The sequence below is a fragment of the Berghia stephanieae genome, chromosome 4 (genome assembly GCF_034508935.2).
Source record: "Berghia stephanieae isolate SIO BIC M18660-M18661 chromosome 4, UCSD_Bste_1.3, whole genome shotgun sequence".
NCBI lineage: Eukaryota > Metazoa > Mollusca > Gastropoda > Nudibranchia > Aeolidiidae > Berghia > Berghia stephanieae.
The window spans coordinates 88,832,336-88,855,755 of NC_088363.1; the positions used below are offsets into that span (position 1 = coordinate 88,832,336).

The following is a 23,420-nucleotide window of genomic DNA, read 5'->3' on the forward strand; positions in this document are numbered from 1 at the left end:
TATATATATATATATATATATATATATATATATATATATATATATATATATATATAATATATGCTCCTGGCAACCTTTCTTCCATTGATTCCAACTCTGAAAAAAAAGAGAAAAGAAATATTTGTCCTATTACTATTAACTCACCACTATTATACTCCTTTTAAAAAAATAATATTTTGAGCCATGTGGCCCCTGGTGCCTGAATTTATCCCGGTTTCTGTAACGTTAATCGCCCTCATAGCGATTGTCTGTTTAACACTCAAACACTCTACCATTCAGCGATGGGCCCTTAGCCTTCACACCAGCAGTCGTCTTCTGAAATGTTTGTCTGAATTGACTGAGAGTTCCAAAAAGGACTTTCTGGAAATGCATAAAGAGGAAACAAATGCGCGTATCGCTAGTGATGCGCTGGACAGGGAAAATTCGGACAAAATTAGATAGATGCATCAACCCCATAAGTGCAACTGCGCATCCTGATTGCCTTGTGAACATCGCTGATGGAAAAGTAAGCCCTCAATCTGTCAATGTAGAATCAGCATCGGTACCACGGACATGAAAGAATTTGAGAAAACATGGCCCAATGGATTCTATAAAGCACTTTCTACCAAGGTGACAACAATGGCAGCCGGGAAAAAATCTATTCAAAGTGACCGTGGTCCAATATACGACACAAGTTTGATTTATTCTCGCGCTATGGAATTAATGGCTTGTCGAGATTTTGAAATGGAGTCTCTCTTTAAATATGAACTGGCACCATTGCCGACATCTTTATTCAGTGACAATGGAGACATGCGTACTGCTACTACAAAAGCTGCTCTGAAGATAAATCTGCAAGAAACTGTCTCTGCTCGTGGGGGACAACATCCTGAGATCGTGATCTTAGATGGATGCGCACTTCTTTATTGTGTAAACTGGCCATCCAAAGGAACCATCCAAGACTATGTCAATAGTTTTTGGACACTCTTATTGCCGAAAATGGACAGAAGTGACGTGCACCTTGTCTTTGACAGATACCATGATTTCAGCATCAAAAGTGCTACTCGACAAAGTCGCAGCATAAAAGTTCGAACGGTACACCACCTTACATTACACACTCCTCTGCCTGCTCAAGCCTCAATTCTTGCCTGAACTGAGAACAAAAAGCAATTGATTAGCATACTCTGTACGGAATTAATGTCCAGGGCTGTAACTCAACCACGTGAAAGGCGTCTCGTTATCACAGGACACGAAAATGCTCCTCTCCAAATTAAAAAATGGAAAAGTCTCCACAAGGACAGACTTGGAGACGACACACGAGGAAGCGGATGTCATTATGGTGCAACAAGCAATGCATGCTGCTTCATTGACCAAGGTTGTTAAGGTGGTTAGTGACGATACGGATGTCTTTGTACTGTTAGTTCATTTCTACCACAAGCTTGACTTGGACTCCAGCCACTGCTCGATGATGATGAAAGCTACAAGTGGGGACCGTGGACTTGTTGACATTGGGAAAACGGTCTCGAGAAATCAAGAAATTGCGCCTTATCTTCTTGCAGCACATGCGCTATCTGGCTGTGATACTGTGGCTAAACCGTATGGTATAGGGAAAAACACAGTCATCAAAATTCTTCATAAGGGACACAGACTGGACAACCTTGGTCTTTGAAAACCGCCCCCAGATTTACAACCAACAGATTTTGGATGGATGAAGTTAGCAGCAACCAAATCACTTGTTCCAACCACAGTGCCAAGCAACACACAGAGTGTAACGCCCGAGTTGTTAGAGACTATTCAATGCGGATGTTCTTCTGAACAACCTTGTGGATAATCAATCAACATGTGGCTGTGTTGCCGCGCAGCTTCCATGCACAATATTTTGTAAATGCCATGATCGTGAGTGCTGTCAAAATCGCCTTTATCAAGCTGCTTCCGTGTCAAGCGATGAAGACATTGATGATGAGTGATTTAGTTTACCAGAGATACATGTCAGATATGCCGAAAATTATCATTCTATTTTTGTCCTTCAGTAAATATCAATGTAAAAAAGCAAAGGCGAAGAAACTAAAGACTCAAAACAAGGCACGGTCTTTCTATATGGAGACTCGCTCCGTGTTTTTGTGTGATCTGACACCTTTTCCACAAAAAATGTCAATTTTGATTATCCCAATTATACTTTCACCGCTGTAGGAAATTTAAATACCAACAACTAGCATAAATAACATAAATTCTGTATTGGTCTTGTCAATGCCTTCAATTTGATACCAAACACGGCTATATTTGGGTCATTTTACGAGACCATCTTGGCAGTGACCTTGACCTTTTGGATAGTTAAATTGCTAATAACTTGTCAACTATTCGGCCAATTTTAAAAATAGAAGTATTTTTGTAATTAATTTGACTAAATCTTTCATTCTGTATAATATAAAAATGATTTTTGAGGATTTTTAAAAATGACCTTTTCGTGACCTTTGTGACGTAATTTCTCAAAATGCTCAATGTCCTCAGGGCAGCACTATTCAGACATTTAATCTTGAGATGTTCAACTTTGATAAAATGCAAAAAAAAATTTGGCGGACGCTTTTTTTTGGTTATGGTTAAAATCTTGATTTGGCAACCAGACTCTCTCCTTACTGACCGTTTTCAATGTTTTTTTTACTGAAATGTCACAGCAACACACAAATCGTTAAACTCAAATTTATAAAGTAATAATAACATGAATATACATCATTTTGTTTTTTAAAAAAGCCTTACAATTTTTTTTTTACAAAGTTTGTAATTTATAAAACAAATCTGAATAAGAAAACTGTTGTTTGTATCGTAACAAATGTGACGATTTTCCTTCAGTTGGTATGGAGAGAGTTACAGTTAACCATGAAATCTTTCTGGTCCAGAAGTGTTGACTGTTTCAGGATTCCACTGTAATTGGTTTCAATAGTCTGATGTCAAGTCGCTCAGCAACGGCGGCCATCGTGGTTCTAAACAAAGAATCGGTACTTTTTTTTCTTCATGCTGGCCAGAACTTTTCATATGTCTTGTGATCAGAATGTGTAAAAGTCAAAACATGATCATATTTTTCATGTTTTTTCCCCCTCTGGATACTCTTTTATGCTCGTCGGAGAAATATTTCATAAGGGCGTCAGCTATTGTTCCGATAGCTTAGAGCCAGTTATTAAATTACCATGCGTCATTACGAGGGAAGTGACGTTACGACTGTTGAAGCGTATTAAAAACGAAATTATAGTTTGACTCTGTAAAAATCTCCATATGCGTCAGACAAATAAAAGAGTGTTCTTTTGAAACAGAAGTCTAGAAAACAAATATAGGACTAAACCTTATGGAAGAAATTCATTAAAATTGACTTACCTCCGAGAGGAAAATGTCCAAGCAAATTCGAATCATCCAAGTTTTATGATAAGTCCGACATTTTGTTTTAATCCAGTATTGTGTTGAGCTATCAAGCAGTCTGAAGGAAAATGATTGAAATCATGAAAACAGCTTTCCAGTATCAAAATGGTGAAATTGAAATGTGTTCAATGCTTTATGAGTTTTTTAAAACTGCTGACCTACTTATAATATTCCTATGAAGAACAAATTGGCCCTTATGAAGTAGAATGAATAATGAATACCATGCCCTCTCTTTTTACTGACTTCTCAGAACAAGTAATACACAATGTAATGTAACCTTCTGTTGAATTCATTAATAAAAACACAATGACTTGTTTATAATGTACACCTTCAGATATGGAACAGAATTATAATGAATAGTGAATTATACACACTTATGCATTTCCTGATACTGAAATTATTGCACGAATAATCAAACACACGTATCAAGGCATGTGTGTTTTTATTAAAGTTTTTAAAAGTTAAGAATATCATGTCAAACACGTTCCCATCATATTGCATACTGGGCCGTGTTGTCAGCTATTGATGCTAGGCGTTCAGAAAGACAAAACAAAAACAAAACAACTCATAACATCCGCTAGCCGAATATAGATAGTATGCAGATGACGTCACTCAGGCCTTTGTTATTGTTTTTGCCATCCGCGTTTGTGAGTTGTTCTCACTAAACTGTATTAACCAGACTATAAAAGTTCATGGTTAACAGAGTTTGTGTGTTGGTCCGTTATACTTCCGGATGGCAATGTTGTGAACTCCTTGGCCAAGCGCATTCTATCTATAGATAGTATGAAGTTGACATCACTCTGGTCTTTGTTATTGTTTTTCTTTTTTTTTTTTTTTTTTTTTTTGCAATCCGCGTTTATGAGTAATTCTCACTAAACTATTATACACGATCATGGTTACACACAGTTTTTTGTGTTGACCAGTTACATTTCCGGATGGCAATGTTGTGAACTTCTTAGCCAAGTGCATACTATCTATATAAATGTTCAAGGCTACTCATATTTATGTGTGTTGGTCCGTTGTACTTCCGGATGACAATGTCGTGTGCTTCTTAGCCAAGCGCATGCTATCTATAACGTACCACCAACACACAAAACTATGTGTAACCTTGAACGTTTGTAATCTGATTGATAGAATTGAGTGAGAACTACTCATAAAAATGGCTGGCTAAAAACAATAACAAAGAGCTAGGTTACGTTAATTTCGTTCCTTCTATGCGCGAAGCTGATAACATTGCCATCCGGAAGTATAACCGACCAACACACAAAACTGTGTGTATCCATGAACGTTTATAGTCAGGTTAATACTGTTTAGTGAGAATTACTCATAAACGCGGATGGCAAAAAACAATAACAATGACCTGAGTGACGTCAACTTCGAACTATCTATAGCATGGGTTAAATATGTGGACAGAATATTTCAGCCGATCCCTAATAATAAAATAATCCTAATCGGTCCCACCATGATAATAATTAAAACCTGTGTACTTCAGCATCACAAAGGACCTTATTCCGTGTCAACAGCATTCAACGGACGGTAGCAATTGCTCAATTGCTTGCTACTCTCTGGATATGGCGCTAGTCTATCGCAAAGTCTATCGCCAGATCCACCAGCCCAACTACTCAATTACTGTTGGGTGGACAGAGGGGCCAGGCGGCAAGGTAAAAATTCTCGCCAAGATCCTTCCATTACCTTTGAGTGTGAATCGTGGGCTCTACCAACTTAGCTATCGGGACCTCAAGTTTTAATATAAGTTATAAATACCCCCCCCCCCCCCCCCCCCCCCAAATAACAAACATACAAACAATCAAACTCTTATTTCTTCTTTATTGACACTTCTTTTCAATAGAGAGGCGTTCCGTCCCCTACCGTCCGCTAAGAACCTTGTCACGCCTTACGAGAACAAGGGAAATAATTTGTCCAAAACAAGTACCATAAATAATACCGTTTTCAAAGAGCAATTTACTAGTACGCCATCAAAGTAACCAATCCAATATTCTAAGATTTGTGGAGAAAAAAATAGTGAATTAATCACCGCCATCAAGAGGAAAGTAAACGGGTGATCATCACAGCTGTCATCAGTACGTATCGATAGAATAAAGTTGACGTCACTCGGGTCTTTGTTATTGTTTTTTCTCATCCGTGATTATAAGTAATTCTCACTAGACTGTATTAACCAGACTATAAACGTTCATGGTTGCACACATTTTTGTGTTTTGGTCCGTTATAACTCCGGATGGCAATGTTATGAGCTTCTTAGGCAAGCGCATATTATCTATATTAAATTCGAGCCAGAATAATCACCCCTGCCTCCTCCCTCCCTTCCTCCAACCTGGACAATGCTCTTTTTTTTTTTTGGTACAGGCTATTCTAAAACGCCAAGCGTCAATGAAAAGATAGAAGGTAAAAAAAGTAAAGGTAGACCAAGAAAAACATAATATTTGAAAAGTTTTGACATCTGCGTGACAAAGAAAGAGAAGAGTAATATTAGTTTTCAGAGGTTATCTGATCAGAGAGATGAATGGCGTACCATGATCACCGATGTCTGGCACAGACTTGGTACTTGAAGAAGAAGAAGAAGAAGAAGAAAGAAAAGAAGAAGAAGAAGAAGAAGAAGAAGAAGAGAAGAAGAAGAAGAAGAAGAAGAAGAAGAAGAAGAAGAAAGAAGAAGAAGAGAGAGGAGGAGGAGGAGGAGGAGAGGAGGAGAGAAGAAGAAGAAGAAGAAGAAGAAGAAGAAGAAGAAGAAGAAGAAGAAGAAGAAGAAGAAAAGGAGAAGAAGAAGAAGAAGAAGAAGAAGAAGAAGAAGAAGAAGAAGAAGAAGAAGAAGAAGAAGAAGAAGAAGAACAACAACAACAACAACAAGAACAACAAGAAGAAGAAGCGATAATGTTACATTGTTATTCTATCCCTCAATGTGAAAAGCATTGTGAAGAAAAAAAAAGCAAGAAAATCCCAAACTGAAGGGCAACTGGCCGAAATGAATTGAAGGCGGATATATATGTCCATTCTGTGTGCTCGTGAGAAGAAAAAACGTAGTTAAAATTCTCGCCAAACTGGTCCTTTAAATATCGGAAAAGTGAGTGGAGCAGGCACTTATGTTGGTAACAACAAGATATGAAGTGAATAGAAAAGTGCCAGAAGACAATAGAGAATAAAAATTTTTCGCAGCGGTGGTGGGGTTTGAACCTGCGACCTTATTGGTACGACAACTCCGCCTGGCAGGTGAGAGCGTGGCTCTACCGTGTGAGCTATCCACGAACACAAAAATATTCGTTTCAAACTCAAAGTCATTACTAGATCCCTCTCTCACCTACTTCTTGAGACCGCCGATTCGTTCGTACACCACCATCGCGAATAATTTTGACCAGCAGTTAAGCTTAATAGCCAATATTCTCAACACAAACATATAACATAGAAACGATTGAGACATTGAGTATGCTCCGGTGTATGGGGTGAATTTTAATTCAGAAAAGTGAGTGGAGCAGGCACTTATGTTGGTAACAACAAGATATGAAGTGAATAGAAAAGTGCCAGAAGACAATAGAGAATAAAAATTTTTCGCAGCGGTGGTGGGGTTTGAACCTGCGACCTTATTGGTACGACAACTCCGCCTGGCAGGTGAGAGCGTGGCTCTACCGTGTGAGCTATCCACGAACACAAAAATATTCGTTTCAAACTCAAAGTCATTACTAGATCCCTCTCTCACCTACTTCTTGAGACCGCCGATTCGTTCGTACACCACCATCGCGAATAATTTTGACCAGCAGTTAAGCTTAATAGCCAATATACTCAACACAAACATATAACATAGAAACGATTGAGACATTGAGTATGCTCCGGTGTATGGGGTGAATTTTAATTCAGAAAAGTGAGTGGAGCAGGCACTTATGTTGGTAACAACAAGATATGAAGTGAATAGAAAAGTGCCAGAAGACAATAGAGAATAAAAATTTTTCGCAGCGGTGGTGGGGTTTGAACCTGCGACCTTATTGGTACGACAACTCCGCCTGGCAGGTGAGAGCGTGGCTCTACCGTGTGAGCTATCCACGAACACAAAAATTTCGTTTCAAACTCAAAGTCATTACTAGATCCCTCTCACCCTACTTCTTGAGACCGCCGATTCGTTCGTACACCACCATCGCGAATAATTTTGACCAGCAGTTAAGCTTAATAGCCAATATTCTCAACACAAACATATAACATAGAAACGATTGAGACATTGAGTATGCTCCGGTGTATGGGGTGAATTTTTAATTCAGAAAAGTGAGTGGAGCAGGCACTTATGTTGGTAACTACAAGATATGAAGTGAATAGAAAAGTGCCAGAAGACAATAGAGAATAAAAATTTTTTGAAGTGGGTGAGAGAGGGATCTAGTAATGACTTTGAGTTTGAAACGAATATTTTTGTGTTCGTGGATAGCTCACACGGTAGAGCCACGCTCTCACCTGCCAGGCGGAGTTGTCGTACCAATAAGGTCGCAGGTTCAAACCCCACCACCGCTGCGAAAAATTTTTATTCTCTATTGTCTTCTGGCACTTTTCTATTCACTTCATATCTTGTTGTTACCAACATAAGTGCCTGCTCCACTCACTTTTCTGAATTAAAATTCACCCCATACACCGGAGCATACTCAATGTCTCAATCGTTTCTATGTTATATGTTTGTGTTGAGAATATTGGCTATTAAGCTTAACTGCTGGTCAAAATTATTCGCGATGGTGGTGTACGAACGAATCGGCGGTCTCAAGAAGTAGGTGAGAGAGGATCTAGTAATGACTTTGAGTTTGAAACGAATATTTTTGTGTTCGTGGATAGCTCACACGGTAGAGCCACGCTCTCACCTGCCAGGCGGAGTTGTCGTACCAATAAGGTCGCAGGTTCAAACCCCACCACCGCTGCGAAAAATTTTTATTCTCTATTGTCTTCTGGCACTTTTCTATTCACTTCATATCTTGTTGTTACCAACATAAGTGCCTGCTCCACTCACTTTTCTGAATTAAAATTCACCCCATACACCGGAGCATACTCAATGTCTCAATCGTTTCTATGTTATATGTTTGTGTTGAGTATATTGGCTATTAAGCTTAACTGCTGGTCAAAATTATTCGCGATGGTGGTGTACGAACGAATCGGCGGTCTCAAGAAGTAGGTGAGAGAGGGATCTAGTAATGACTTTGAGTTTGAAACGAATATTTTTGTGTTCGTGGATAGCTCACACGGTAGAGCCACGCTCTCACCTGCCAGGCGGAGTTGTCGTACCAATAAGGTCGCAGGTTCAAACCCCACCACCGCTGCGAAAAATTTTTATTCTCTATTGTCTTCTGGCACTTTTCTATTCACTTCATATCTTGTTGTTACCAACATAAGTGCCTGCTCCACTCACTTTTCTGAATTAAAATTCACCCCATACACCGGAGCATACTCAATGTCTCAATCGTTTCTATGTTATATGTTTGTGTTGAGAATATTGGCTATTAAGCTTAACTGCTGGTCAAAATTATTCGCGATGGTGGTGTACGAACGAATCGGCGGTCTCAAGAAGTAGGTGAGAGAGGGATCTAGTAATGACTTTGAGTTTGAAACGAATATTTTTGTGTTCGTGGATAGCTCACACGGTAGAGCCACGCTCTCACCTGCCAGGCGGAGTTGTCGTACCAATAAGGTCGCAGGTTCAAACCCCACCACCGCTGCGAAAAATTTTTATTCTCTATTGTCTTCTGGCACTTTTCTATTCACTTCATATCTTGTTGTTACCAACATAAGTGCCTGCTCCACTCACTTTTCTGAATTAAAATTCACCCCATACACCGGAGCATACTCAATGTCTCAATCGTTTCTATGTTATATGTTTGTGTTGAGAATATTGGCTATTAAGCTTAACTGCTGGTCAAAATTATTCGCGATGGTGGTGTACGAACGAATCGGCGGTCTCAAGAAGTAGGTGAGAGAGGGATCTAGTAATGACTTTGAGTTTGAAACGAATATTTTTGTGTTCGTGGATAGCTCACACGGTAGAGCCACGCTCTCACCTGCCAGGCGGAGTTGTCGTACCAATAAGGTCGCAGGTTCAAACCCCACCACCGCTGCGAAAAATTTTTATTCTCTATTGTCTTCTGGCACTTTTCTATTCACTTCATATCTTGTTGTTACCAACATAAGTGCCTGCTCCACTCACTTTTCTGAATTAAAATTCACCCCATACACCGGAGCATACTCAATGTCTCAATCGTTTCTATGTTATATGTTTGTGTTGAGTATATTGGCTATTAAGCTTAACTGCTGGTCAAAATTATTCGCGATGGTGGTGTACGAACGAATCGGCGGTCTCAAGAAGTAGGTGAGAGAGGGATCTAGTAATGACTTTGAGTTTGAAACGAATATTTTTGTGTTCGTGGATAGCTCACACGGTAGAGCCACGCTCTCACCTGCCAGGCGGAGTTGTCGTACCAATAAGGTCGCAGGTTCAAACCCCACCACCGCTGCGAAAAATTTTTATTCTCTATTGTCTTCTGGCACTTTTCTATTCACTTCATATCTTGTCCTTTAAATATCGATCGTTTAAAATGACGCTCATCTTGTCAATAATCAATACAAACTCTCAAACCCGGACCTTCAATTATTAAATAATAAAAAAATAAATAATAAAGTTTCCTTTATTCATCCCCAAGGGGAAATTTGTCTTTAGGGTCTATTCCAAGGGAAGACTGGAATAACCAAGGCGTCAGCGCCAGAGCAGCGCCGCAAAGTGAGCTAGGGCGAGGTGACTTGCTCAAGGCCACACAACGCAGCGGCGGTGATTGAACTCGGTACCTTTCGGGTAAGAAGCAAAGACCGTACCCCTGAGCCACGCTTTTCAGCCAACAAAAAAAAACAACAAACATTTAAGACTTAAATGCATTACTAAATTCCAGATAGACGACAGAGATATTTTTAGGTCCTCTCTGTAGAGATGTATCTCTGTCGTCTATCTGGAATTTATTAGTAATGCATTTAAGTCTTTATTGTTTGTTTTTTGTTGTTGTTGTTGTTGTTGTTGGCTAAAGAAGGGTTTTGAGCCCGAAACGTTCCGTTTATTTTTTTTTTAATTAATTTTTTTTAAGCTGGTATATATATATATATATATATATAATATATATATATATATATATATATATATATATATATATATATATATTCATTTTTTTTTTTGTTTATTACTTTTTGCATTCCACAGCTTCTATCAAACATCCTCGTAGATATCACTCTAGCCAATCAGACTGATTGACACTTGGATTCTGCTCTCTGGAAGAGTTCAATCAATAAAGACGCTAATTACGATGTCACCACCACCACGATGTCTAATTGTAAGCTTGCTTGCTTGTCGTTCACCAATAAAACGCTCCAAAAATAAAAATAAAAATAAACAAAAACAAAAACAGAAAAGGCGATTCGTCTTCTTATTATTATGATTCTTTTTCGTCTTGTTCTCCTTCCCTTTATTATTATTGTTATTTTCCGTCATCATCACCATCATCATCATCATCATCATCTCATCATCGTAGTCGTAGTCGTCGTCGTCATTATCGAACATTATTATTATTATCATTATCATCATCATCATCATCATCATCATCATCATCATAAAGCATTATTGTCCTCACCACCATCATCATCATCATCATCATCATCATCATTATTATCATCATCGTCATCATTATCATCATCATCGTCATTATTATCATCGTCATTTGCCTTTTCTTCTCTTCCTCCTACCACCCTGCCTAAACCTCTATCTCCTAATCCTCATCCTCATCATCCTCCTTCTCCTCCTTTTTTGTGATCCTCATTTTCCTTCTTTTTTTTCTTTTCAAGATATATTTTAGACAAATATTCAGACAGACAGACAGACAGACAGACAGACAGACAGACAGACAGACACACGCAGAGAGAGAGAGAGAGAGAGAGAGAGAGAGAGAGAGAGAGAGAGAGAGAGAGAGAGAGAGAGAGAGAGAGAGAGAGAGAGAGAGAGAGAGAGAGAGAGAGAGAGAGAGAGAGAACAAAAAGACCTGATATAAAACAAAGCCTATTACTTCTATTATCTTTTTAAAAAATAAAGAATGGCCTGAGGACCAGGAGTGTCACCTATTTGATGAGATAGCCAACCTACGGTAAAAAATTGGCACTTTCAGGAAATTGGTGTGTGCCACCAAGCAGACGAAGGGCCCAGCTCGACGTGCACTTATTTGAAGGGCTGATAACCCAATTCATTATTATGGGCTCAGTGTTGATTGTAGAGGAAATCTCAAAAAATGACGCAAAATATTGAACGCAAAATTATGGGCCTAGTCGGATATGGTTGAAATGGACAATGTTTATTAATATTGTCAATTACAACAATGTCAAACTAGGCCCATAATTGAGTTAGGATATCAGACTTGCATATATGTACACGTCGGTCGAGGTAAAGGAGTGTAAGCAAAAAGATGTAAAATATTCCAACGTAAAACGAAAGTTTGAAGACAAATTAATAGAAAAGGGGTATATATCTATCTACGACCATAAATAGTTCGCAATTATCGATGATTTGAACGCATCAAAATATATAAAATATCTACTTAATTAATTAATTAATTAAAAATAGGTTTGGGGGCCAAAATTGTTCATACAGCCAATGTTAATTTTTTGCCAACAAGCACAGAAAATCTGCAAATCTAAAAATAGAGGACAAGAGACGCATGCGCACAACCAACATGACGTTCTCTCTCTAATAACTTTACCGCCGGTGACGTCACAGACTATGGGTGACGTCCAATCAAGGGACGCTACTCTTCCGCTAATCTCATTCCCTATAGAGTCTACGAGTAACTTGCGAACCTACCAGTTGACTTGAATGATAATTTTTAAAATCTGCAAGGGCATGATGACCGGTTTAGATGAATTGGCAGATTAGCTTTTAAATGCATAAGTAACATGTATAATGTATTCGTTTAGGATAATTTCAGGTTTGTAAAACATTTTCAAACGTATATCAATACTAAAGTAATTTATGGAATAAATCAATTTGGGTGAACTCATTCTATTCTCTCTTACCAATCGGAAGAAATCATATGATTTAGGTCATGGTTAAAGCATTTTATTTTATCTGTCTAATCGGAAAACTGGGGGGGGGGGGGGGGGGGGGGGGGGGGGGGGGGGGGGGGGGGGGGGGGGGGGGGGGGGGGGGGGGGGGGGGGGGGCGAAGTGGCCGAGTGGTTAAGGCATTTGCACTGTGATCTATGTGACCCGAGTTTGAGCCCCGCTTCAGGCACTTCCGTTTGTTTCCTTGAACAAGATGATTAACCCCCAATTTGCTCACTTGGACAACATGGGTGATTCCTGTTGACATTAGACATCTCGTTTGATGAATTATCTATATTCCTTCGTGGAATGCCAAGGCGACGATGTCTTTTGATACCGTGGCGCAAAAGGCATAATTTTTTTTTTAATCGGAAAACTAAGTTTGTCCACAGACATTACTATATTGGACCTGTTTTGACCTTTAATGACTCAAAAGGTTTGTCTAGCTCTAAATTAATTTCCACAATAGTATAATAATCAAACTAAATAAGTGCCTGTTCGGAAGCCTCCTAATTTTGTGACCTGCCCACGCCAGAGTCCACTCCATGTTTTTAAATGATTTCAAGTTAAATATAGATAGAATGAAGATGACGTCAGTCAGGTCTTTGTGATTGCTCTTTGCCACCCGCGTTTATGAGCAATTCTTACTAAACTGTATTATCCAGACTATAAAAGTTCATGGTTACACATAGTTTTGTGTGTTCGTCCGCTATACTTCCGGGTGGCAATGAGTTATGAGCTTCTTAGCCAAACGCATACTATCTATACATTGAAAATGTGTTACCAGATTCATTTGCGCGCACCTCTGCAGACTTTACTACCGGGCCAATTTTATTCGTTGATGGCTTAAAAGATTCGTTTTGATCTATGTTAATTTCCAAAATAGTATAATATTTGAATTATATAAGTGCCTGTTCGTAATATAATAATAATAATAATAATAATAATAATAATAATAATAATAATAATAATAATAATAATAATAATAATAATAATAATAATAATAATAATAATAATAATAATAATAATAATGGTGATAATAATAATAATAATAATAATAATAATAATAATAATAATATAATAATAATAATAATAATGAATGATGATGATGATGATGATGATGATGATGATGATGATGATGATGATGATGATGATGATGATGATGATGATGATGATAATGATGATGATGATGATAATAATAATAATAATAATAATAATAATAATAATAATAATAATAATAATAATAATAATAATAATAATAATAATAATAATAATAATAATAAGAAGAAGAAGAAGAAGAAGAAGAAGAAGAAGAAGAAGAATTGTGGTAGTAGTAGTAGTAGTAGTAGTAGTAGTAGTAGTAGTAGTAGTAGTAGTAGTAGTAGTAGTAGTAGTAGTAGTAGTAGTAGTAGGAGTAGAAGTAGTAGTAGTAGTAGTAGTAGTAGTAGTAGTAGTAGTAGTAGTAGTAGTAGTAGTAGTAGTAGTAGTAGTAGTAGTAGTAGTAGTAGTAGTAGTAGTAGTAGTAGTAGTAGTAGTAGTAGTAGTAGTAGTAGTAGTGGAAATAGAAGCCGTATCATTATCATTCTTATTATTATCATCAATATCATTGTTATTTTTATCAATATCAATAATTTCACTAGTTTAGTACTTATTGATTTCAGAGTATCCCTCTGTGCTACCCCCCCCCCCCCCCCCTTCCACCATCCAGTGTGCAATTTCAAAAATCATCGTAAGACTACCTGGCATAACACGACTGACCTAGATTGGAAAAATACATAAAAATCAATACATGAATACAAGTCATATTTACTTGCCTTGCCAAGTGAATCGAAACCCAATGATTTGATAACTAGAGGTTGACAAGTCAAAAGCAAAAACAAATATAATATAGGTTTGTTCTTTTTCATGAAAAGAGGCTTTTCTTAAAACGGCTGATTGCTTTATTTTCTTCCTTTTTCTTTTTCGCGTGTTGCTTTTTGTTTTGATTTAAATTTTTTTTTTTTTTTGTATTTTTTTAAACTTTTGTTTTTTTTTTATTAAAATGTAATTTTGAAAATGTTTTAGATATACATTAAATGTTACTTCAATTTCTTTTTTTCATATCTACTCTTTAATTCAGGATTTGCTTATTTGTTCATATGTGATAATTTTATTGTTGTTTTAAGTTATAGATAGTTCGAAGATGACGTCACTCAGCTCTTTGTTATTGTTTTTTGCCATCCGCATTTATGAGTAATGCTCACTGAACTGTATTAACCTGACTATAAACGTTCATGGATACACACAATTTTGTGTGTTGGTCCGTTATACTTCCGGATGGCAATGTTATGAGCTTCTTAGCCAAGCGCATACTATCTATAGAAGAATTAAATAACAGAAAAACAATACTATTCATTTCACTTATAAAATGAGCTAAACACCTCGATCAGTAATATTTTTTACTATTGACTTACGTATAGATAAACGAAGATGACGTCACCCAGGTCTTTGTTATTATTTTTTGCCACCCACGTTTATGAGTACTTCTCACTAAACTGTATGAACCAGACTATCAAAGTTTATGGTTACACATAGTTTTGTGTGTTGGTCCATTATACTTCCGGATGGCAATGTTGTGAACTCCTTAGCCAAGCGCATACTATCTATAGACGGAACAAAATTGGAAATTGATCTCTCACTCCGCTCTTTGTTACTGTTTTGAGTCAGCCCTGTTTATAAGTAATTCTCACTAGATTATATCAATCAGACTATAGATAGAATGTCTTTGGCCAAGGAGTTCACAACATTGCCATCCGGAAGTATAAACGACCTACACACAAACTCTGTGTAACCATGAACGTTTATAGTCTGGTTAATAGATAGAATGCGCTTGGCCAAGGAGTTCACAACATTGCCATCCGGAAGTACAAAGGACCAACACACAAACTCTGTGTAACCATGAACGTTTATAGTCAGGTTAATACAGTTTAGTGAGAACAACTCACAAACGCGGATGGCAAAAACAATAACAAAGGCCTTAGTTACGTCATCTGCATACTATCTATACAGTTTAGTGAGAACAACTCACAAACGCGGATGGCAAAAACAAAAACAAAGGCCTGAGTGACGTCATCTGCATACTATCTATAAACGTTCAAATTTACACATAGTGTTGTGTGTTGATACGTAATATCCGGTTGGCGAAATGGTGTTAGCTTTTTGGCTAAACGCATAGCATCAATACTATTTGGTTACAAAACACGTTACAGCGTGTAGTCAGCAACTGGTTATTTGATAACGTAATCATTTTTATCAGAGATATTATGGGAGGTCAATCGTGACGGATCCTATTTTGTCAGCTGTGCCAATCATGAGTTCATAGGAAGGATTATATAAAAAAATAGATGAGTCAAGGACGAAATCACATTAAATTTCTCATTTCTACAGATGTAATGTTCCATTCATCCTATTTGTTGATAAAGGGGAAACCTGAAACGTCCATTCTATCTGTTTTCGTAATTAAATTGAAGCTTGCATTCAATTTCACATGGTTTATTTCTTTCAGAAGAAGAAAAAATATCCATTTCACTTGGCTGAAAAAAAATTGTAAACTAAAATTGATCTGGATAAAGTACAAATGGTGGCCACAAAGAGAAGACAATACAAACAAGGGCAGTAAAAACCAAACCAAAGCAGACGCGTAGGAATGTCTGGTGAATATTTGATGAAAAAAAACATGAATAAATGAATACATGAACGAGTAAATGAATGACAAGACGAATGAATAAATGGAAGACTAATGAATGTATGGCATTACTGAGAATGATACTAACTTAATAGACAATACTTTGCAGATAATAGACTTAAATTAATAGTTATGACTACGATACGAAACGACTGTCGGCCCGACATATTTTTTTAATGAATACATCTTAAAAATCACTTTTCAACTTGCAAATAAACATAAATATTTAGAGCAAGTTTAAAGATATTTCTCCTCTCCAGTATTGTGACATTGTTTTCTACACATGTGTCAGATTACGTAAACACAGTCATCCTATTTTTAGCCGTTTAATTTTTAACCAACTAGCAAACAAACATGAAAATTGCTTACAAACGTTTAGGTCAGATTCGATGTCTCGTCATGGTCGTATGTTATCTAAACTCAGGATTTCGTGGATGAGCGAATATCAGCTACGTACGTACGCATTCAGCATTCAGGCTTCTCTGTCCCTACAAACGACTAGACATTTTATCACTGGTTTTATTATAATAATAATCACATAATCGGATATGAGTATCTTGCCAATTTTAATACACGATTGTAATGTGTGTGTGTGAGTCATGGACATCTGTGTGGTGTTGGATTGGTGAGCGTGTACCAGCTGACTTAAAAATCCATTAAATCATATACGCCCAGTTCATTTGGTCGTGACAATTGTATCAGCTGTTCAAAGCATTCGAATCTTATAGTTAATCTTCTTTTTTTTTAATAAGAATAATATATAAAACAAGATGTCGTCAAAATAGGCATGAAAATTATAGATAGTTCGAAGATGGCGTCACTCAGGTCTTTGTTATTGTTTTTTGCCATCCGCGTTTATGAGTAATGCTCAATGCAATGTATTAACCAGACTATAAACGTTCATGGATACACACAGTTTTGTGTGTTGGTCCGTTACTTCCGGATCGCAATGTTATGAGCTTCTAAGCCAAGCGCATACTATCTATACAAGTACATAATATACCATGGAGGCAATACGATTCAATAGTCTGATGTCACGCCGCCCGGCAACGGCGGCCATCTTGGTTCTAAACAAAGAAAATCATTACTTTTTTTTATTTTTCATGCTGGCTAAAACTTTTCATATGCCTTGTGATCAGAAAGAGTAAACGTCAAAACATGATCAAATTTATGTGTTTTTTTCTCCTCTGGATACGCTTTTATGCTCGCCGGGGAAATATTTCATACGGGCGTCCGCCATTGTTCCGATAGTTTAGAGCCAGTGTTACTTAGTAACATGCGTCATTAGGAAGGAAGTGACGTTACGACTGTTGAAGAGTATTGTTCTCCTTTAACACGATATATAAATACTTTAAACTTGATCTTTTATATGGCGCAATATCCACAAATGATGTGCTCAAAGTGTTTTACAAGGGCTCGCAGTCAACCACAACACTAAACATGTAAGAAGAGACAGGTCTACAGGTCGCTGTTCCAATTTTTTTTTTCGACAGATACACCGCTGTCATCGGCCAGGTATTCATTTTACACCTGAGTACAGTGAGAGAATGTGAGTTGAGAGCCGTTTCCAAGGACTCAACTTTGTGCCGGGACTTTCCAATCCGAAGGCGAGTGTCATATCACAAGACCGCAAAGCCTCGCCTCACACAAATAATATGTTAGAGATTTGCGGGGTAAGGGGTGGGAGAGAGAGAGATAGAGAGAGAGAGAGAGAGAGAGAGAGAGAGAGAGAGAGAGAGAGAGAGAGAGAGAGAGAGAGAGAGATTACTTTGAAGTAAAGTTGAGATTTAAACATGTTTGTTTTAAGATAAGATAAGAAGAATTTTATTTATCCATATCTGTAAATGTACATTGGGTATTGCCATAGACGAATGCATTTCTGTAAATAATTAAGCAAATAAATAACAAGACGGAAATACAATGACATAGAAGTTAACCAACAAAACGCTTAACAAAACTAAACACATAATAATAATTTTAAAAAAAAAACAACAAAAAAACTCTCATACCTCCCAAATTCTCTCTCTCCCTTCCTCCCTCCCTCCCCCCCCCCCCCCCCCCCCACTCTCCTCTCTCTCTCTCTCCTCTCTCTCTCTCTCTCTCTCTCTCTCCCCCTCTTTCTCACACTCTCTCTCTTTCTGTTGCATTTACTCACTCCTTCACACACACACGCACACACACACACACACTCACACAAAATCAAACCAACAAACGTTCTTCTCTCGTATCACCCTAATTTCGAACCATTTTATTCTCTATACAGTTTAAGATTTATCGAAAACAGTGGCACGAAATGCTTTCCATAGCAATCTACTCCAGACTTTTTTTTTTAAAAACCCACATTTGAGGTGACAAGGAAAGATGAAGTAACTCCAAAGATCATACCTATGTCGTCTATGTGCGGCTATGTGATCTAGTTGTATGACACTCGCTTTCGGATCGGAAGATCCTGGGTTCGAGCCTCGCTCGGTGCATAGTTGAGTCCTTGGAGAAGGCTCTTTATTCACATTCTCTCACCGTACTCAGGTGTAAAATGAGTCGAAAAAAAATTGTGATATCGCCTGACAGGCGTCATGTCTCGTCCTACATGTTATGTGTTACTGTTGACCAGGGAGCCCTTGTAAAGCGCTTTGAGCACGTTTAGTCGATATTGTGCTATAGTTAGTATGCGCATGACTAAGGAGCTCACAACATTGCCATCCGGAAGTATAACGGACCAACATACAAAACGTTGTGTAACCATGATAGTTTATTGTCGGGTTAATACGGTTTAGTGAGAATTACTCATAAACGCGGATGGCAAGAAACAATAACAAAGACCTGAGTGACGTCAACTTCGAACTATCTATATAAAAGCTCAATTATTGTTTTTGTAATGTTTAAGGCCTTCGGAGCCAAAGTTATCTTACTGGACCACTATAGATAGTTCGAAGTTGACGTCACTCAGGTCTTTGTTATTGTTTTTTGCCATCCGCATTTGTGAACAATTCTCACTAAACCGTATTAACCTGACTATAAACGATCATGGTTACACAACGTTTTGTATTGTGTGTTGGTCCGTTATACTTCCGGATGGCAATGTTGTGAACTCCTTAGCCAAGCGCATACTATCTATTCCGTGTGCTCGTTCCATCAGTATTAAAACCGCAGCCATATGTGTCCAATGATTTATTTATCTGTAATCCCTTCAAGTTGTAAATCTCCCTGTTGCTGCATGGTATTCTATTCTCTCGTGTATTTGATCAAATTCAATCTCATTCCTTTCACTCAATACATACGATATTATTATTGTCACTATAGAAGGAATGAAACTGACGTTACTCACTCAGCTTCTGCATGGGGACAGCGTGGCTCAGTGTTACAATCTTCACTTCGTATCCGAAAGGTACCAAGTTCGATTACCCGCTGCGTTGTGTAGCCTTGAGCAAGTCACCTTGCCCTAGCTCAATTTGCGGCGCTGCACTGCGGCTGACGCCTGGGTTATTACAGTCTTCCCTTGGAATAAACCCTAGAGACAAATTTCCCTATGGGATGAATAAAGGGAATTTTATTTTATTTTATTTTATTCTTGTTATTGATTTTTGACAGCCATTTTTGCGATTCTTCTTTTATCTTCAAGTACCAAGTCTGTGCCAGACATCGGTGATCATGGTACGCCATTCATCTCTCTGATCAGATAAGCTCAGAAAACTAATATTACTCTTCTCTTTCTTTGTCACCCAGCTGTTCAAACTATTCAAACATGTTTTTCTTGGTCTACCTTTACTCTTTTTACTTTCTATCTGTCCTGTGAGAGCAAGATGTTCAATACACTTATGTCGATTTAGGTGCCCTAAAAATTGCATTTGTCTTTTTCTTATCGTACGAATTAATAACCTTTAAGTTTCAGCTTGCTCTAATACTTCTTTATTAGTTTTTTTTTTTTCATCTGTCCATGAGATTCTTAACATACTTCTAATATTACTTCTCACTAAATAATATCTATGGGACTAGATATAAATATATAAACGTTCAAGGTTACACACAATTTTGTGTGTTGGTACGTTCTATCCGACCGGTGGATGTTGTGAGTATTTTACCTAAACGGACCGTATCAATTATAGGTATGTACATATTATGTATATATGGATCAGTCCCGCTGTTGTAAAGGGAATCTACCTTTTAATACAGACATTTGACGTGTCATTTTAAAACGGGATAATGTTGGATTATAAATTTACATTTTTTTAAATTGAGTTTTATATAGCGCAATATCCGCTAAATGTGCTCAAAGCGTTTTACAAGGGGTCCCTGGTCAACAGCAACATTTAACATGTAGGACGGGGGGACATGACGCAGTTAGGCGATATTACAATTTTTCGGACAAAGGCAACGCTGTTAACGGCCAGGCACTCATTTTACACCTGAGTACGGTGAGAGAATGTGAGTAAAGAGCCTTTTCCAAGGACTCAACTATGCGCCGAGCGCGAGGCTCTAACCCAGGACCTTCCGATCCGAAAGCGAGTGTGATACCACTAGACCACATAGCCGCACGAAAATTACAGTGGAAAATATGAGACCATTACCAAACTGATAATTTCTTCTTGAGAAGAATAACAAACACGGAATAATGACGATGAAAGACTCACATTTTATCATTTCCGATCATTTAAACTTGGAAGCTCACTTTACGCTATCTGGTCATGACAACTTTTATATTCATTTAAGATAGTGAATCTCATATTATACGACTGGAATGTGATACAATAGTCTGATGTCACGTCGCCCAGCAACGGTGGCCATCGTGGTTCTAAACAAAGAAAATCGGTACTAATTATTCCCAAGTCGTGGATAGCTCCTCTGGCAGAGTCACGATCTCCCCGTGGTCGTGGATAGCACCTAAGGTAGAGTCACGATCTCCCCGTGGTCGTGGATAGCACCTAAGGTAGAGTCACGATCTCCCCGTGGTCGTGGATAGCTCATAAGGTAGAGTCACGATCTCCCCGTGGTCGTGGATAGCTCCTCCGGTACAGTCACGATCTCCCCGTGGTCGTGGATAGCACCTAAGATAGAGTCACGATCTCCCCGTGGTCGTGGATAGCTCCTCCGGTAGAATCACGATCTCCCCGTGGTCGTGGATAGCACCTAAGGTAGAGTCACGATCTCCCCGTGGTCGTGGATAGCTCCTCCGGTACAGTCACGATCTCCCCGTGGTCGTAGATAGCACCTAAGGTAGAGTCACGATCTCCCCGTGGTCGTGGATAGCTCCTCCGGTACAGTCACGATCTCCACGTGGTCGTGGATAGCGCCTAATGTAGAGTCACGATCTCCCGTGGTCGTGGATAGCTCCTCCGGTAGAGTCACGATCTCCCCGTGGTCGTGGATAGCTCCTCCGGTAGAATCACGATCTCCCCGTGGTCGTGGATAGCACCTAAGGTAGAGTCACGATCTCCCCGTGGTCGTGGATAGCTCCTCCGGTAGAATCACGATCTCCCCGTGATCGTGGATAGCACCTAAGGTAGAGTCACGATCCCCCCGTGGTCGTGGATAGCTCATAAGGTAGAGTCACGATCTCTCCGTGGTCGTGGATAGCACCTAAGGTAGAGTCACGATCTCCCCGTGGTCGTGGATAGCACCTAAGGTAGAGTCACGATCTCCCCGTGGTCGTGGATAGCACCTAAGGTAGAGTCACGATCTCCCCGTGGTCGTGGATAGCGCCTAAGGTAGAGTCACCATCTCCCCGTATTCGTGGATAGCTCATAAGGTAGGGTCACGATCTCCTCGTATCAGTAAGGTCGCGGGTTCGAGCCCCCATCGCCGCTGCGAAGTTTTTATTCGCTGTTATCTTCTGGCACTTTCCAACTCACTTCATTTCTTGTTATTATCATTTTAACCAGTAAACTTACTCTGGAAAAACACGTATTTAAACCAGAATAATTGTCCTTCAAATATCGATCGATTTAAATGACCCTCATCTTGGCAAAAACTCTCAAACCGAGCTCCCAAGCTTGATAGTATTAGCCAAGATGAGGGCCATTAAAATAGATCAATATTTGAAGGATCGGTTTTCTGGCCAAGTTTTTTTAATGTGTGTTTTTCCAGAGTACGGCTTTTAACTGATTAATCGATCCTTATTTTAAAGTTAAAACAATATGCCCGAAATGATAATGAAAGTGTTTTGTAGGAGAATGAATGGCAGTGTGTGCTATCTGGTTATCGATTCCGGCCCATGTGGAATTCCATAATTGAATAATATTGCTTGAAGGAAAAAAACAACAACGATGAAAGCAAATAGGAACGTCAATAGGAGACTGGGTAGACATTTATGGTATAATGAACGTTTTGGATTTCCCCTTTATCAATAATTCTGTCGGAGATAAGAATATATATGGGGAATTAAATAAAAATGGCGTATTCGGGGAAATATGTTTGTTACTGGTTGTGTCCCTTAGCCGTGTCGCATACTATGGACAAGTTATAAAAATAACGCACGCTTAAACAACCTTTCTATGGACATGATGACTTAATAAAGTCTTATGAACTCGTTCCGAATGTGCACTAAGGAAGTCACTCAGTGGCATTAGATCTTTTTCGAAATTTCAAATCCAGGCGATCAATAATCTTATAATGGTAAAGATGGATTCGATTGAGGTCTGTAGACGTAAATTTGTGATCATTCGCCTCAAAACGGTATTATACAGGTTGGTTGAGATGTTGAAAATTAAATTTATATCCAGAAATATCAGACTTGTGTTGAGTTTGTATGTTTTATTGAGGGGAAGGGATACTATATTTTAGGGTGCTAATGCCAACAATTTATATTTTTGATCAGTTTAACATTTAATTCGGCTTTTAAGCATATGGTTCGTTCCGACATAATATCGTTTTGAAACGATGGGTCACATTTGAGTAAAGATTACTTCGGATAAAACTGTAAGGATCATATATATTGCCGAGACACTTAATGACATCTTCATGTCATCTGTTGTCATTTTTGTTTCATATCGCACACGATTCTCTCTGATTAGTTTTGATTGGACTGTCATTCGAACCAACCTTGTGTGGTTTTGTGGTCTTGTGGATGACACCAGCCTTCTGACATGTAGACAAAACACGTGATCTTTTATATGGAAAAACATTCTCTAAAATGTACTCAAAGCACTTAACTGTACATTCCAAAATCTTAACCCTCTCCTTACCAACTATAGGAAAATCGTCACATTCGTTACGATACAAC

General features: G+C 38.4%; 1 protein-coding gene across 1 annotated transcript in view; it reads right to left on the reverse strand.

Annotated features, from left to right (window-relative positions):
• LOC144971516 (uncharacterized) overlaps positions 1 to 23,420 on the reverse strand; it is a 264,566-nt gene that overhangs the window by 230,935 nt on the left and 10,211 nt on the right. Inside the window, exon 2 of the mRNA XM_078912499.1 lies at positions 3,343 to 3,712. The gene's annotated coding sequence lies outside the window, so the exon portion shown is untranslated. The remainder of the gene's footprint in view (positions 1 to 3,342; positions 3,713 to 23,420) is intronic.